Raw genomic sequence first — 17,217 nt, 5'->3', positions numbered from 1 at the left:
GAGATGAAACATCCATACTGTCAGCATCTAACTTCCAAATCAATGACCTCAATCCCACAGAGCCTTCCTGTGTACCCCTGGGTATCACTTTTGACTCTCATTACCAAGGGGTGTTCTGATTTTTTGGGGGTGGGGGCAGCACAGATCTGCAAGGAGGGTGGGGGTAGAGGCCCAAGGGGCTCCTGGATAAAGCAGATGAGTTGCAAATACAGCCCCAGGAATGAGGGACAATCACCCCTAACATTACTGACTGGGTGGGGGACAGCATCTCAGCCTTTCTGGGGGTGGCTCAGGTGTCAAGACAGGATCAGCTGGAATAAGAGAAGCTTCCAGAAGAAAGAGGAGCTGGGGACCTATCATCAGAGTGAGCTATTTTGAAAACAAGTGAGCACCATTTCCCTAGGTTGGCTTCGGGCAAAATTGAGAAGCAAGCCAGAACCTGTCTCCAGAGTCATCCCCATCTCCTAGATGGGCTGTCACTCTTTGTTCCCCCCCCCCCCCAATTGATCTGAGTGACAGACTCCAGGACCAGGTGCAGAGGAAGGACAGGGAGGGACAGGGGCTCTCTAGCCCCTTCCTTCCTCCAAGTGCATTCCAAAAACAGAGAGAAGGACTGGGCCGCCAGGCAGCACTGTTCCTTTGAGTATGGCTTCTACAAGCTTCCATGCCCTCATTCACAACAAATTCACCACCAGAAGACCACTGGTTCCAATGTACAGGGAGCACTGGTGTGGAGAGAGGTGGTGGAGTAGTTTGTACATGATGATATGATCAGTCATAAATTTAGTCTTTTTGTGATTCAAAACCTGAAGTGCCACTGCCTACTTGCTGTCTGCTTGATGTAAGTGGTCTCTGATCTTCCTGCCTGCCTCTTAAAATTGACTTAAAAAAGGGAGCAAAGAGCAGTTTCTCTCAATAGTATCCTTAAGATGCAAGATAAAAGGGTTACTTGTCACCACCTCCTGAAAGTTGCTCTGTACTCATGGGAGCTCATGAGCCATGCCAGAAGAAAAAAAAAATCTGGAACTTTCTAGAACTCCACTAAGTTCTCAGTGCCACAGGAGCATATTGGAGCACCCTACCCCTTGATCTTCTTGGCCCCTTTCTTCTTTTCTTCCCAGGATCTTCCACACATTTCCAACACACACATATCTATAAAAATGACTATATATTCACACATTATGCAACCGTCCCTTCTGAGGCCAAGTATGTGCTTAGATAATTATATTTTATTCTAGTTTTCTGGAGAGTTTTGTTAAAGGTCATTGTTACCCCCCTACACTCTGGGCTGAGGAACATTTCAATCATCAAAATGAAGGAGCAGAGAAGTAGAGATCTGTTTCCAATGAAGAGGATTTGGAGGAGGCGGATTTCTGTGGGCACATGCGTGTCCCAGGCGATTTACACTGGAGTGCGTGCCGCCCTACATCGTGTCTGTGCTCCTGCAACTATGAGCATGCAGGCACGTGTGTGTCGAGAGACCCAGAAGTCAGAATGAGGCAGCAGAGAGTCTGCATTTAATTGCAGATGTTGTACAAATAATCAGACTGCTCCAAAGGAAACTATGTGCCCTTGAGTTAGTGCCTGAGACGGGACCTTTCTCGTGAAACGCTTATAAAGCTGTAAACTAGAAGTCAAATTTTCTTCAAGGAAATGTCTTCTCTCATTAGGATGATTTTTTTTTTTTTTACTTCTGAGGGTGTTCCCAGCCATTTTTTCCTGGAAAAGGAGATGGGGGGGGGGGGGTGTCTGAGGGGGTAGACATGGGACTTTGAAGGGTGAAGGAGTGAGACAGTGAGGCCTACTGAGATTGGTCTTCAAGATGCCTTTGTTTTCAATTATCAGTGTTTCAGGCTGCAACAAATCAGCCTTCTCTGGACTCCAAAGCTCGCATGCAGCTAAAATGCTCTCAGCATGACCGCCCTCTCTGTACCTCCCAGATGGCCGCCTTCCCTCATTTGAAGATTATTTATTGCTCCTCAACCACCTTCCATGGCGCTAAATGATTCTCCATGCTCAGTGAAGAAAATAGTCCAGTGGAATTTTGTGTTGTTGGGTCCCCCCCCCCTCGCCCCCCCCCCCCCCCGTGGAGCTGAGCTGCTCCTCTGCTCATCCCAGGGAATACTTTGGCCTACATCATCTCCCCTCCCTAGACAGCTCAGTGTTTTTCACCAGAACAGTCAAAGGACCCTGAAGTCTTACTCCTCAGTTACCTATAGCTTTTCCCCATACTACGTACAAAAGTGGTCACAAACTGCTTCTAGGATGGAGCTCAGTCTGAAATGCTTCCCTTCCTTTCCCAGGACAGCCAGTAGGTAGACGCCCTCTTGGACCTTACAGATGCAAACTTAACCTAAGTGAGTGGAGGCCAGGGCCCCCCAGCTCCCCGCCCAGGTCCAAAATAAATTCACACCTCCTCATTTCTGTCCTATTAATCAACCAGAGGGAAAACAAGCCAGCCTACTTCTGGCCAGTCAGCCCAGCCACAGAATACATGTTTGCAGATATTTTTAAATTAATTTATTTCCTGTTCCTATTTCTCATGTTGCTTTCGTTACCAGAATGCAATTGTTTTGTATATTTGGGAAGAAAAACTGTACTTTCTATAGTTAGGCTTTTTCTTTTTCCCTCCCAGAAACCCAAGGTTTTATTTGCAAACTCTCTGCCTAAGCTTTATGGAGGAACTATGTGCCCTTCTCACCTCCCTGCCATCCTGGCTCTGTGCCCCTTCCTTCACTTTTATGTTTGTAGTCTAGTTCCTTCCCTTGCTGAACCTTAACCCTCACTTCCTAATCACTTTGGCAGTATCAGGGGTCCTTGAACCCGGAGGATCCCCAGCCCAGTATTAGGGATTGAGATCTGAGACCAATTTTGAATTTTGAATCCTATTTTGCTACCCATTTGCCTTTTTCCCCTCTCAACCTTACCTCCCTGAGCTAACTCCTCCTTCCCCTCCCAAATCTCAAAAAAATCAAATTAAATTTTAAAAAAATAATAAAAGCCTAAAGAATAGGTTCAAAATTTTGAGAACGCAATGTGAAAATACCATTTCCATAAACAGATCCCAGTAACAGCATTGGTTAGAATTTAATCAAGCATTAGGCACTGCCCTAAACACTTTACCCTGATTCATTTATTTACTTCTCAGGACAAGTCTGCAAGGTGGATCTAATCAGCTTCCAAGTTTTGGAGGGGAAACTGAGACTGCAATTTACCTGATGTCCCCAGCAAAGGCATGAGATTTGAAGGCAGGCACTTTCTAGCAAGGACACTATCCTACCTCCTCAAGTGAAGTTTTCTCTAAGGAGACCAAAGCAGATGTTGCTTTTTTTGCAGTGGCAGGAACGAGACACATGCAAGACAAGCAACCTACCTCTGAGCTCCCTCCCAGGCTCAAGTGTGCTGGGTTTCTTGACTATTTCCAAGAGGTCAATTATTTGGTAATCTCAATTATTCAGACCTTATCAAGAATGAAAATATAAATGAAAGGGGACTTTTGAGAAACTACAGAGCAAGTCACAAGATTCAAAAGCATAAACTCCTAAAGGAAAGCCCCCCCCATACCCCCTCCAGCCTTCCCAAAAGATCACAGGCTTATTAACCCTTACTTTTCCTACAGTCCTAACCAGCTCTGTGGGTGGTTTCCCAGCCGCAGCCTATTAGAAACAACAAATTACAAAGAAGCTAATATCAACCTTTCAGAGTCACAGCCAATAGAGATAATGTTTGCAATGATTTTCAAATGACCATAGGGAAATGCTTATAGTATAATTATTACCAAATAAGCAGGATGCAAAATTGTACCTACTGTATAGTTAGTTCAACATCTACAACATGCAAACAAAACTCAAAATAATGCCAAAAGATAACACCGATAAATATATTCCAAAAGACTGGTTTCTCTGGATGTTTGGATGTTGTTATGGGTGATGGTGCTTGTTTCCTCAATTTTTCTATAATGGGTACAAATTCTTTTTCTAATAAAAAAATGTTCGGTAAACTTCAAAAAAGAAAACTAAGAGGAAGGGAGAGAGAGAAAGGAAAGGGGAAAGAGGCTGAGGAGGAAGGAGGGAAGAAGAAAGGCCACCCAAGTCAGAGACAAGACATGCATTCCGTAATGAGGGAATCATAAAGCAACTATTTAAATTCACCTCCAGATATTCCAAATGCCGGACCCTTCTGGGACCACTTTCTGGAAGGGCAAATTGTTCCACTTCAGTCAATTTCCTTGACTACATCACCATATACTCAACTGGCAGTTAGAATAATAATTACTATTAATTAAACATTGGCTTCTTTCCAGGCTAGCCTTTTGCTTACCCAGTCACTAGATGCCTGGGAGGGAAAGATGCTGTACTGTGAAGTTGCCTGTGAAAAACAAAAGGTTGACCATTGATTTTCTTTAAAGCACTGTTTTTTCCTCTTGTATTGCTGTTCTCTTTGTTGTGATCAATAAATGTGACTCACACACTTTAGTTGTGCTCTTGGGGATGATGGGACAATGTGTTGTTATTATGGGGATCATACCTGAGGAATGCTTCAGTGATATGGAGTGGTGCTAGAAATTAAACTCACTGTCTCGTGCATGGAAGAAGGGTATCTGCCATTGAACCATATTCTTGGGTCCCCTAAGGTGAAAGTTTGGTTCTATTCATGCTCTCCATTTATAAATGCCAGGAAAGAAAAGAAACTAAAAGCAGACATAGTTCCATTTAAATGTTTGAGATGAGACTAGAGATAAGGCTCAGGGACAGACCATTTGCCTTGTTGTACACCTAGCACTGCAAAATAAAATAAAATAATCATATATACTTGATGAGAGCCCGTTGTTATCTAAAGAGTGAGATTCATGTGTGAGAAACATTTGGCACACCTCAAAGTGTTTGGGGACTCAAACTTCAAACCCACTTGCTCAGATCAATGAAATGATCCAGGATCAGCAATAGCAATCTCAGGTACAATTGGGGGAAGGGTTGGTCTTTCTATTTGGTCACTTAAAGAGGTAAATTTCCAGAAGGTGCTAACTTTTATTTTCTGAAAAAAAAAAAAAAAAAAAAAAAAGAGCAGTGATGAACTGGACCTCTGTACTAGGGAGAGCATATAGGATAGTTGCATGTTGGTTTTGAGAGAATTTTCCCAGTCTTGCCCTCTCCAGAAGGGAAACAGAAGCAGCAAGATTGGAGAGGTTCAATCCTTCTCTGCTGAAAAAGGGTCCAACCTTTGGCTTTTGGGAAACCCAAGCATTGCCTTCTCCATGGAGGACTTCTTACCGAGGGAACTCTCAGTACAAAGTACTACTAGAAAAAAAGAAGTGGAGGGGAGAGAGAAGTGGGAGGCAGTAAGATTGGTGGGCCCCCAATTCTATGACCCTGCATTGGGAGACAACACCCAGGGTGTCCTCTAACATAGACCTTATAGCCAGTACTATGAGACTATAAGGGGACATTTGTGAGCAATGAGGTAACATTTCTTTCTGAGGAGAGAAATGGAGGAGACAGGCTTTAATGAAGATAGCACTGGGCATGTGGCCAGGACAGGAGACTTGGAATATTTTCCTTCCAGGCAAGTTCATGTGAAAAAAAAAAAAAGTTGTTTCCTTTGCATCATAACATATGTCTCTTGGTTCAGAGAGATGATAGAATAATAAGTAAGAGTTGTATGCAGCCAACTCAGCATTGCATATGCCCCCCCCCACCCCGCCGAGTCCTACCAGAAGTGATTCTTGAATACAAAGTTAGGAGTACACCCTGAGCATCGCAGGGTATGGCCTTCTATCAAACAAGCAAGAAAACATTTGGCTCTTAAAAGTGTCTGAACATTCTTTTATTTCTAGCCAAGATTTTTTAGTTGACAACAAAATAAGGAAATTGAGTCCCAGAGAGGGGAATTTTTATTTCCTCCTTGAGTCACAATGTAAATCCATGGTCCACTCTCTGACATTTTCTTTTTAGCTTCTCTTTCAGAGTAAAATCAATCTCCTAATTTCTTTATTTGTTGTTATTTGGGGAGAGGAGTCACACCTGGCAATTTCAGAGGTTACCCCCAGCTCTGTGCTCAGGAATCATGCTTTGCTGTAGGACCATGTAGTACAAGGTATAGAACCAGGGTCAGTCACATGCAAAGCAAGCACCTCGTGACCTGTGCTATCCTAGCATACTTATCTTAGCAAACTTCTTAGGATATTTAAGATACTTCTTATCGCATTTCCTGGGACAATGGAACCCACCACCTTACCACAGGGAATGAGGCTTGGTTTCTCTTCAAAGTCTTCACTTTGACCAGAGATATAGTATAGAGTTAAGTTGCTTGCTTTGCATTTTGCCAAACTCAGTTTGATCCCTGGAACTACATATAGTCTCCAAAGCCCCTCTGTGACCAAGGGTAAGTCCTGAGCACAGAGCCAAGAGTAAGCCCTAACTACTAACAAGAATAAAAAACAAAACAAAACAAAAAAACACTGTTGTTGCCATGCATCAGAGAACACACCATGCTCACTCAGAGCAATTTTCACAAATTTCTGGGGAAGAAATTAACCAGGCCCCTTTTCATGTATGCCTCTTCTTCTGGGATGATTTACTATAAGGTGGTCTTAAAAACAACAACCATGTAAAAACCTAAGCAAAAGAGCCTCAACCCTGGCCCAACCTTAACCAACAGCTAACTCAAATTCCAATCTCCTCACTGAATTACTAAGGGAACTAAATCAAGTCTTCACCCCCAAAACATCCCAATGCATTATTATGAATGAAAATCAAATGTATATTCTTTCAGCATTACTGAAACAGAACAGAACCTTCATGACAGAATGTTCTCCAACTCAAAGAAGTTTCAGTTCATGGCCATGGGTGTGGTGTGGATGAGAAGAAAGCAGGGTAGAAAGCATTATGTCTAGTAAAAAAAAAAAAGAGAGAGAGAGAGAGAGAGAGTGAGTCAGTGACCCATACTCACAGGTGGGTCTTTCCCAGTGGAGGTCTCCAGCTGGTACCTGAGACTCCTGTTTACAAAACCAGAAAACTGAGCTAACTTGATCCCAAAGAAATTTGGTCAGAGACCCCAGAAATTCTCTTCTGGCAAAGGGAAACACTGTAAAGAGGCAGACTGTCCATATCTTATATGCTTTGGGAAATGAATGAACTTTCTTTGGGTCATAGAGGCCTACTGAGTTAGGATGATGTCCCTAAAGAGAAAATATAACTATGGAATGTTTACTATCACAGGGAAAGTGTTTCAGGAATCTAACAACCCACTAGTTCCATTTAGTGAGACTCACACAGATGAACACCATACTCTTGGGTTGACTGATGCTGGGAGCATCCCCTACAAGGTAAAGGTAGACTTTTATTATTTTATGTTCCAACTAAATGTTTTTTCTTATTCTGAACTCACTTGATTATCCCATATACTCTTAAATGAAAATTGTTCCCTTCCTGAAAACTCTAGCTATATGCTTCTCTGGTAAAAAGAAAACATTTCTACTGCTGATTATGGTTCTTTTTTGTTTTGTTTTGTTTTGTTTTGTTTTGTTTTTCGGGCCACACCCATTAGATGCTCAGGGGTTACTCCTGGCTACTCGCTCAGAAATTGCCCCTGGCTTGGGGGGACCATATGGGACGCCGGGGGATTGAACCGTGGTCCTTCCTTGGCTAGCACTTGCAAGGCAGACACCTTACCTCTAGCGCCAACTCGCCAGCCCCGTGATTATGGTTCTTAATACCTATAAGCAATTTGGGAAAAAATGTTCTGTCTGATTTTTTTTTCTGACTCCTTGGTCCTTCTAATAGTACTAGAAATATTTTTAGAATGAACAAATGAATAAACTGAGATTGCTGCCTCTCTAGTGAAATCTCTTAGTCTCCATGAACAAACTGAAGAGGTGCCTTCAGCCCTCTAAAATTACATAAACATCTGTAAAGACGGATGCTGCACATTTCAAAGTCACACACTGAGGACCTAAAAACAGACTTGCAGGTTTGGCTTCTCTCCACACCTCATTAATGGTAATAACATTAATAAAAAATTCACCCCCAGACCTATCTAGGACAAAACTCTGCTCCCGTGTTTACTGCATTACAAGAGAAGGGACCAAGACACAAAGAGAAAGAGGTCACTGAGGCCATAATGGAACCCAAACCAGGGCTCTCTCCTCAAAAGAAAGCAACTAAGACTACCTTGGTATAGTAAGATCATCTAGTTAAAGATTCCCAAAGTAATAGGTAATAGATAGATAGATAGATAGATAGATAGATAGATAGATAGATAGATAGATAGATAGATAGATAGATAGATAGATAGATAGATAGATAGATAGGTAGGTAGGTAGGTAGGTAGGTAGGTAGGTAGGTAGGTAGGTAGGTAGGTAGGTAGGTAGGTAGGCAGACAGACAGACAGATATATAACATGTACAAATAAGAGATGGGTAGAAACTGGACAGATAAATGTAAGGGAAGCTAGGTTAATACTGAGGAGAGAAGGGAACACAACTGTAACTTCTTCAAGATGTGTACCATCCAAATTTGTAGACTAAATCTAAAAGATACATCCTGACTTGGAGACTACTACATTCAAACAAGACAATGATTAAGGGTTGAATTGTGCTCTCCCTGCTTCAAAGTCATAATCATCTATGCAATTCTCATCTTTAATCCCTCAAGATGTGCCAGCATTGTTTGGAAACAAGTTGTTGTGGTTGTGATATATTATGATGAAGTCAAACCAGGCTCTGGTGAGCCTCTCAAACAATATGTCTGGAATTCTTTTTCAAAAGAAGAAATTTGGACCCAGTTGCTTATACCCAGGGAGAAGCATGTGAAGAGAAGATGGAGCTCCCCAGGTCAAGAGACAAGGAAAATTATTAGCAAATTCCCAGAAGCCAGGAAAGCAGAAGGGAACAGCTAATTCAGCCTCATAGTCCACAGCAGTAACTTACCACACCCAAAGGGATGAGGGCCTCCAGGCTCCAGAGCTTCGAAGTTGCTGTTTCAGACTGCCACCTCAGCTGAGGCCCTTTGTATGTTCCCAGGAAATTAATGTTCTCTTTCTCCAAAAGAGTAAAGGTGAGCCATAACATAAACATCCAAACTCAAATTCTTGCACAAGTCCCTAATCATAACCTTTAAATCCTTTGCTCCCACTGCAACACACAAACCAGTTAACCCCTGAATCTTGGCAGGGCAGAAGGCAAAACTATTCTAAATTGACTGGACTTTGAACAGTACCATAATTAGATTATTGTCAAATTCTTAAAAGATATATCAGCCTCCTTTTGTTTGCTTTTGTAGTTGTTGGTTTTAGGCAGTAGTGTTTAAGATAATCAAGCCAGAAATTCAATGCTAAAGTCCAAGAATGCTATGATACTCAAATCCTGTGCTGTCAGGGACCACCAGGTCTCCCCAATGCAGCCCAGGGCTCCAAAACTACTCTCAACAATGCTCAGGAGATGGTGTGATACTGGAGTCACATGTGCAATTTTTGGGCTACTTCACCAGACCCTCAAATTCTTTTTTTTTATTTTTTGGGGGGGCCACACCCGGTGGTGCTCAGGGGTTACTCCTGGCTATCTGCTCAGAAATAGCTCCTGGCAGGCATGGGGGACCATAGGGATGCCGGGATTCAAACCAACCACCTTAGGTCCTGAGTCGGCTGCTTGCAAGGCAAATGCCACTGTGCTATCTCTCCAGCCCTGACCCTCAAATTCTTAATTCAAACAACTGAATCATACTAACAAACAAGGAACAGGAAATCAAATGGAAGATACAACCACCAATAGATGCACAATTAAATAATGTTCAGCTCTGAAAGAAAAGATGATATTTTGCAGTTTTCTGCAACTTAGATGAAATTGTAAGGTGTTATGCTGAGTTAATGGAGTCAGAAAGTAAAAGACAGATACTAGATGATTGCATTGGAAAAACAAAATACAGGAGTTAAGGCACTTGCTAGTTCAATTACTGTCACCACATATGGTCTTCTAAGCACTTCCAGACATGATCTGGAAGCACAGAAACAACAGTAAACCCTGACCGTTTCTAGATTTGATGAAAGAAAAAAAAGGGAAAGGAAACAAAAGGAAGACGAAGGGAAAGAAAAGAAAAGAGAAAGGAAAGAAAGAAAAAAAAGGAGGGACCAGAGAGACACAGTGGGTAGGATACTTGCCTTGCATGCAACTAACCCAGGTTTAATCTGAGCTATTATCAATAGAACTAGGAACTAAGGGAAATGGGGTTGGGAAAAAGAGATCTGGGCAAATGGTGGAGGTATTTTGAAATGCTGGTGGAGGGGCTGGTAGTTCTGCAACTACGAAACGACTTTAATAGTACTATAAACTATGATGCCTCGATTTTAAAAAATTAAGGAGACAGAAAGCTACAACTAGGATTGGGAATTATTTCACATTTGGAATCTTGGGTGTAATCACCAAGGCCACTTGCTACTCCCAACTTCATTCCTATCTGTAAAAGGGAAGAAGATGTTTGGACAAATCATGAACAAAACAAGGCTAGAAAGATTGTTCAAGTGGTAGAGCAGATGCTTAGCATGTACAAGGCCTGGGGCTTCATTCCTAGTACTGCATGCCCTCTCAGCACCACCTTGTATAGGTGGCTCCCCAGCTCTGCTGGGTGTGGTCCCTCTAAAGAAGCAAAAGATGATGAGAAGGAATAAATTTAAATGTGCAGTTGTTTGAAATTCAGGCTTTGCCCAAGTGAAGAGGAACCTGAAACTCGAGTTTCCAGATCACATCTAAATTTAGAACCAAAGTTTAAGTGGGTTTGAAGCCTGGCCAAATTGCCTATCTTTCAGCTTCAATTCTCTTGATAGAGTTGAAGCCACAAACATGACATTTCTAAGTAGAGGAACCAAAAGTTAAAGAAAGTTATCTGGGCTGGGTCCCTTAATTATCATTATGCCCTGAGTATTGAGGGCAGCAGCCTCCCCATGCTAGGTGAAAGACCCCATCTTCTGGGCTTATTATAGATTTTCCCTTCTCTCGTCAAAGCGTGCGCTGAAGACTATGTGCCACTGAGCTACATTTAAGACAGTTGTCATTAGGATCAGTACCATAAAATGGCCTGACCTGGTCTCGTGAGACTTAGTTCAGAAAATAAATCACATACAAGTACCAAGCAAACAAATGAAGTCACCAAAGAGGCCAGCACAGATCCAGAAACAAAAGTAGCTAACACGCTGATTCTATACATTGTCTTCACAAAATATTGTGGATTTTGCCCATATAATGCTGAACTCTGAGCAATCAAGGACAAACTCGTAGAAGAATTAAGCTCCCTGTGGTGTGCTAGTCTCAGTTCAGATCAAACTGATGGTAGGATGACTTGTGTTCCATGAGTCTAAGCAAGCCAACAAAACTAAAATGTGGCATGAGGTGGGTGGTGTGAGTTTGACAGTGTGCACAGGGAACTGGAGGAAGATTGTTCAGGTATTTCAAAGGGTGATGGTATATGGTACATGGGTCTAATGATGTAATATTTTACCAGGACTTCTCTATCCCTATAGGTGATTTCGTTACATACGTCTGGAGGAGGGAAAAGTGTATAGGAGGTGGAGTCCACTAGAAAACTCACATAGGACAACTGAGCCTCCAGCATCCTGCGGGAACGCTTCAAGCTTTCAAGGGAAGCAAAGAGTTGTAGAAAGAAAGATAAATAAAAACAAATTGATTAAATTTCAAAAGGGGTCTAGGGTCCATGGTTCATATTATAGGCTACATCTTAGGAGAGCCCTAAGCTGAGGGTGCAGTCTGCTTCACTCCTTGAATCGGTGAGATGACTTAGAGATACAAAGACTTAGCAAAATCAAGTCTCAGTCCACTAACTCACAGAGGATAAAAGAGAATCTCAGAATACCCCACATATGGAGAAATACAGGTATGACCATTTTTCCCCCCAGGGCCTAGGTGAGCCCTGTAAAGTGAATTAATTGCCTCTATTCTTTGGCTCCCAAATTTCTCATATGTAAAATGAAAGGGTTATATATGATGGCTTCAAGGGTCTTTTCGTTCCCAAAATCCTATCTAAGAATGGTAGTGTCTTTCTCAAGGGTCAGAGGACACCTTGCTGCCTTAGGCTCCTCCAATTTTCTCTACAAAGAGGGAGATTAACATATAGTGGCAGGTATGCGAAGAAAGCCAGCCTTGATGGGACATCTCCTGTCATTTTATGACCACCATTGCCTTCCATCACAATCTCTTGAATCTCATTCTTCCAACCTTGGTGACAACTATTTCTGTCTCCTTGAAATGCGTAATTGAAATTTCAATGGTCAGAAAGTCCCAGTGCTCTCTAAATTAAAGCTTCAAGATATCATTCAAATTTCTGTCCTCTACTTCCTCTGCTTTGATGCCTCAGCAGAAACCCAATTGCAACAGAAATGATGCCATGCAGCACCCTCCCGAATGTATAGAAAACACAATAGGTTCAATATTGTACCAACTTACCTCTTAGTTACACGAGGTACTAAGCACCCCCAAGATTTAAGGGGCTAAAAGCAGTAAGATCAGTCTCTCTCACACAATTTATGTCCCTACATGTGTGATTCTGCTCCTCGTGTCCTTTATTACAAAGTCCAGGCTGAAAAACAACCCCCATCTAGAACATGCCTTACCATGGAGAGAGAACATCACTCCTGAACTGGAGCACTGGTGGAACAGACCATAACATATGTGGTTCCAGGGATTCAGCCAAGGTTGGCCATGTTTAGGCAAATTCCTTTACCCTTGTAGTATCTCTGGCCCCTAGGTAATGACTTGGAAAAGCCATCCCATTTCCTACCTGTACTTCATTAACCCAAGCAAGACACATTACCACAGCCTACATTAGAGAAAAGAAAGTAAATTCCTCTCAAAGGGATATTATAAATCACACAACAATAGGCAGGGATGTATAATCCTTATATGGGTAAGTGACAAGTAACTGGGAACAGTAAAATCTTGACCACAGGTCATTTTTATTAATTTAAAGAGAAAAATAATCATTTTACTTCAATCTATCTATTTAATATGAGACCAATTGCTATTTAGCTTACAACAATTACATTTCAGGTATGTCTTCTTTCAAGAGTCTAAAATCACCCCAATCTCAACATTACATCTTCTGACAGACTGTTCCTGAAATGAGCATTTGCATATATTTATTCTAGTTTCTACTTTCAAAAAATACTTTTTTTTTTCATCTTGTTCCCAAATTCTTGGATCAAAGTACTCCTTAACTCTGACTGGCATTTAATTTTGGACAGAGAAGATTGGAAGAAGTTTCCATGCTTTATTACATACTACTGGCACAGTAGCAGGTGTTCAAATGGTAACTGAGTAAAAGAAGAAGTAAATAAATGGATTGTGGGAACTGTGGGCTGTGTCTTGGGAGGAGAGGGGGTTGAAGATAAGAAGGGTTAGGTTTTGGTTTTAGCTGGGAGAAGTGTGGCTGACTGTTTGAACAAAGTCCCTGGTCTGAAGTTCAGGCTCTATAGCAGACATGACTCATGTCCTGCTGGTGGTCATAACCCTGTGTGTTCCAACCCTTCAATTTGCTTCTAGACAGTAGAATATGACCAATGTGACAGGCCATATGTGATTACATGTACACTGAAGTCATAATTGCATTCCATAAAATTGTTTCACCTAACTCATTTCTTCTCATGGCTTTAAAGAACCATGTCAAGGCATTCTTTGTGGGGGGACTCATGTGTCAGTGAACTGAGGGCAGCCTCTAGGAGCTGAAGAGGACCACCAGATAACAGAATAAAGAAAACAAAGATTTCCTTTAGTCAGCTGCAAGGATATAAATTCTGCTCGCAATATTGATCCCTCCTCAGAAAAGTCTCGACTAAAACAAGTTCAGCTAATACTTTGATACTTATAAAATCCTAAGCATACGATTCAATAAAGCCAGTTCACACGAACTAAGATAATAAACTTTTTCTCAAGCCACTAAGGTAGTGATTTGTTAAACGGTAATAGAAAGGCCATCGAAGCATTTTAGTACTACAAGATTTTCCCCTGCAGAGTGGTAAGAGATTGTCTACCTTTTGACCACAAAACAGAACTCCATGGTGCTGGAAAAATTGTACAAGGAGTAGAGAATTTGCTTTTCACACGGCCAACCTGGGTTTATTCATTGGCATCTTATATGGCCCTCTGAGCCTGCCAGGGGTGATCCCTGAGCTCAGAACTCCGGAGCACCACCAGGCATGGCCCTAAAACAACAACAATAGCAACAACAACAAAACAGTACTCCGTCATAGTATCTTGCTTAAAGTCTACACAATTATTAGGTGTCACTGCCAGGATAAGATTGTACCTCATGACTTTTTCCTCAACTTAGGAACCTTAGAAAGTGACCCCTTCCTTTGGTGCTATAAAGCTATTACTCTGCTAAGGATTCTCCCATTTTCCAATAAATGTCTGGTCATCTCTATGCAGTAACTCTTCGTTGTGGGGTTTAACCTGCCATGCCCTGGAAGAGAAGACTTCAAGTCTTCTTAAAGTACCCATAGTACAAACACCTCTCTCTTTTCAAGCCCAGGAAAATCAGAGAGAAATTACTAGCTAGTCAATCATTAGAGTTCATTAATTGTCTAACAACCAGTAACTGAAAAACAGTGCTATTCAAATCACTCCAAAGGTAAACCACAAATCACCCAGGATGGCCCAATTACTCACATAAAGCTTCCTTCTAGAAAACTGTGAGATGATAACTAAGAAAAGCATTTATGGTAAAACGAAAAGGCCCACAACCACAGAGCAAGGAACGCAGAACTCATGGAATATGCCTATTTTTCTGACTAGCATCTGGCTGCGGACACAGATGTGAGCTTTCACAACTCTGAGAAGTTGGGGTTCCCAGCTTTCAAATAGGAAGCTCCCTTTTTACTGCAGATGTTGAAAAGATAATTTTTTAAAACATCTGTGGGGGGAGGGGAAAGCCTCAAAGATGAAAAGATAATCAAAATTCACTGACCTCTTTCAGTTGATCTGCATTTTTTTATCTTAATTCTTGCATTAGGTGCAGATGCTCAATATTCTCTAGTCTATCTATCAAGACACTGGCTAATAAGACTCACTATATAGCAGGAAGGCCAACTGAAGCTCAGAAGTGTCCAAATGGTACCAAAGGAGTGAGGTATCATGTTGTAAATAAAAGAGAAGCCATTTTATTTCCCTAAGCCAGAGAAGCATTGTTTCTTTGAAACACACACACACACACACACACACACACACACACACACACACACACACACACACACACACTGCTAGCAACAATAACAAAATAAAATAAAATCCATTATCAAATTTGTAGGAAGTAGTAGTAATTAAAAATGCAGACCTGGGGGGGGCACACAGCTATCTATCCCCTGCACCCAAACCCCGCTGGGAGTGACCCTTGAGCATGGCCAAGTGTGGCCCTAAAATAAAACAAACAAAAATTGCAGATCTGGAAATTAGCTTCTGCCACTTCTTGGCTCTCTGCCCTGGGCAGAGTTATTGTAGCTCAGTAACTGAATTCCTAGATTTTCTTGCTAACTATTGGACAGACCTCTTCTTGCCTCCTAGAGGCTAGGTTGTCTTCCATTCCTTTTGAGGTGGTCTCTTCCATGGGCAGTTCACTTTTTCAGAGACAACTACTAAAGACCAGAGTGTTAGACAATAGATAGGTCACTTGCTTTGCACTGATCAGCCTGGTTTCAATCCCTAGCATTCCATATGGTCCCCCAAGCACCATCAGAAGTAATTCCTGAGTGCATGGCAGGAGTAATCCATGATTATTGTCAGAGCGTGGCCCCAAAACCAAAAAATAAGACAGCTGTTCAGTGGAGTCTTCTATATCCTAAACAAGGTAGGAACAATCCAACTGCCTCTACATTATTACTGCTGGGTATGTCCCAAAACAAAAACAAAATAACAACAAACAAACCAACAGCAGCAGCTTAAAAATAAAGAATTGTGACTTGGCTTTAAACATTGAAGAAAAGACTACAAGGCAAGCAAGAATCAAAAGTCTTCAGGGAAGAACTCTACCTTCATCTTGCTCTCTCTTAGCCCAAAGGAGACCCGTCAGACTGAGTATAGAACGGCAATTCTCTTTCAGTCACAACATTGTTGGCACAAATTTTATTACATTCTTAATAATTTGTTACCGCCTCTGTAAAAAAAAAATCAATGCAATATGTTTTGTATTTTCTTAGGACTAAAGGAAAAAAGACTAATTGGAAACAATCCCAGTATTTTTTGACAGATGAGTGAATAAAAAAGATGTGATATGTGTACACAATAAAATGCTACTCAGTTATTTAAAAATAATAATAATAATGAAATTCTGGCATCTGCAAGACGAATAGACCCAGCGGGTATTATGCTTGAAGAGGTAAGTCAGATGGGGAAATAAAACAACACATGATTCCATTCTATGAAAACAAACAGATGAACTAAGTAAAACACAACTTAACCTAGAGACTATAAGAATAAATGAATGGGGGTGGGCAGAGAGGTGGCTCTAGAGGTAAGGCATCTGCCTTGCAAGCTCTAGCCTAGGATGGACCGTGATTTGATTCCCCTGCGTCCCATATGGTCCCCCCAAGCCAAGGACGATATCTGAGCGCATAGCCAAGAGTAACCCCAGAGCGTCAAACATGTTTGGTCCAAAAACAAACAAACAAACAAACAAACAACAGAAAAAGAATAAATGAATGGTACTTAAAAGAGAGGGATGAGTGAATTAGGTAAAAGGGGTCAACAGGATGGATTTGAACATCTAATGGGGGGGCATAATGTACTGTAGATACATATTTATTTAAAATAAGATGTCTGAGGGACTGCAGCAATAATACAGGGTTTAAAGTGCTTGCTTGTCTTGCATGCTGCTGAATCCAGTTTGATCCCTGACACCACTAATGGTTCCTCAAGCACTACAAGAAGTGACCCCCTGGGGTGGTGAGGTGGCGCTAGAGGTAAGGTGTCTGCCTTGCGAGCGCTAGCCAAGGAAGGACCGCGGTTTGATCCCCTGGCACCCCATATGGTCCCCTCAAGCCAGGGGCAATTTCTGAGAACTTAGCCAGGAGTAACCCCTGAGCATCAAACGGGTGTGGCCGAAAAACAAAATAAAAAAAAAAAAAAAGAAGTGACCCATGAGTTACTAGGAGTAAAAACGGAGCACCATTGGGCCTAATCAAGACAAAAATATCCAAGTAAAAATAAAATAGAATAGCTCATCT

Source organism: Suncus etruscus, chromosome 18, assembly GCF_024139225.1.
Source record: "Suncus etruscus isolate mSunEtr1 chromosome 18, mSunEtr1.pri.cur, whole genome shotgun sequence".
Lineage (NCBI taxonomy): Eukaryota > Metazoa > Chordata > Mammalia > Eulipotyphla > Soricidae > Suncus > Suncus etruscus.
This window is presented reverse-complemented; position numbering follows the sequence as displayed.